Below are 1,464 nucleotides of genomic sequence, written 5' to 3'. Positions count from 1 at the left end.
CAAGGCGCTTTAATCGTGTCCATCTGAATTATTGTAGCAGAGAAAACTCACGGGACATTTAAAGAGCCCCAGAATTCCCGCATCTCTTGATGCACCAATCAGAGTGAAGGAGGCCGAGACCGTCCTTTTATCTAACTTCATTCTGTACAGAAACAACGGGATCATTACAAATATAACTACGGCCCTTCTTAGTCACCCTTGTGTCTGGATGGGGTCTCAGCCCTGCTGCTGTGTCCAGTGTGCCCCCCCCCCCCCCCCCCGCGGCTCACCTTTCTGTCTCCGAGGTTGGTTTCAATAAAAGTTTTCATCCCCTGTTCTCAGCTTCAGCGCGAGTCACAATAAAAACAAACCCCTCCTGGCTGCTGATGTGCAGGGGTCACTTTCTTGCCTTGAGTGCGGCAGAGTATGTGTGTAATCGAATGCACAACCATATTTCAAAGTCACTTGTTTCGTGACTCGCACCTTTTCAAAGTGTCCATTTATTGAAATGCGACTTTATAAAAAGAAAAGAGGGCTCGTCCGGGATTTGAACCCGGGACCTCTCGCACCCTAAGCGAGAATCATACCCCTAGACCAACGAGCCAGCCATGCTTCGCAGCTCTGAATTTTGTATATATTGTGTCCATCTCTGCCAGAACCCTACCTTTATTTTATATCATTCTTGTCTGTCCCCTCCTTAGTCGCAGGGACTCCCAAAGGACAGATGGACGCTCCATGGCAGGGTCTCCTGACTCAGATATTCTTCTTTCCGCAAATACCTGCTTCCTTTTATTCAAAACTACAAAGAGAAGGAAACATCCACCACACACCTCTGCAGATTATTGAAACAGGATCACACATTGAGGGTCTCATTTACAGGAAACTGACGCACCGGCATTGATGCATCAGCTTCCTTGCGCCCGCTCCAAATGTCCATGCGACGCCATGGATGCGCTGTATTTACAATAGAGGGCTCTATGGTGCACGGATTAACAGATGCGTCAGAAATTCAGACACATCTGTTGGCGCAAAAATTACGCATTGCTGGAGTTGCTCATAAAACTGATGCAACTCCAGCAATGCGTCAGATCACATAGGAAAGTCCCACTGCAAAAGCCCTGCGTCACTCCTTAAGCCTAGTTTGGATTTTGACTCAGTGAAATCATAGCGTAACACAGCGAAATGTAAATTTCACTGCACCAGCTCTACACGGCTTTTTTGCATGGAAACACCTACCCAGCATACTTTATACCTGGTGCAGGTATAATGCGCCGCAGGGCTCTACAGACTGATGCACTGGACACAATGCGTCAGCTTGTACATATGGCACAGTCTGGTGCACTGATTGCGCTGCATCAAAAAAAGTGATGGGGCGCAAGGGTCTTTTAAATGAGGCTCTGAGTCTGTCAACTTTACAAAAGTGTAATTCCAATTTTACTCAGGCCTGAAGGGTTTACATTAGTACGAACATGTGTTTCTCCGGCA

At 47.1% G+C, this 1,464-nt stretch overlaps 1 non-coding gene across 1 annotated transcript; it reads right to left on the bottom strand.

Annotated features, from left to right (window-relative positions):
• Nucleotides 1-511: 511 nt before the first annotated feature.
• Nucleotides 512-583, bottom strand: TRNAP-AGG (transfer RNA proline (anticodon AGG)). The gene has a single exon. It is a non-coding gene; the product is annotated as a tRNA-Pro (tRNA).
• Nucleotides 584-1,464: the final 881 nt, after the last annotated feature.

This window comes from Lissotriton vulgaris, chromosome 1_1, assembly GCF_964263255.1.
Source record: "Lissotriton vulgaris chromosome 1_1, aLisVul1.2, whole genome shotgun sequence".
NCBI lineage: Eukaryota > Metazoa > Chordata > Amphibia > Caudata > Salamandridae > Lissotriton > Lissotriton vulgaris.
The sequence above is the reverse complement of the archived record's forward strand: the minus strand, read 5'-3'. Positions and strand labels throughout refer to the sequence as shown.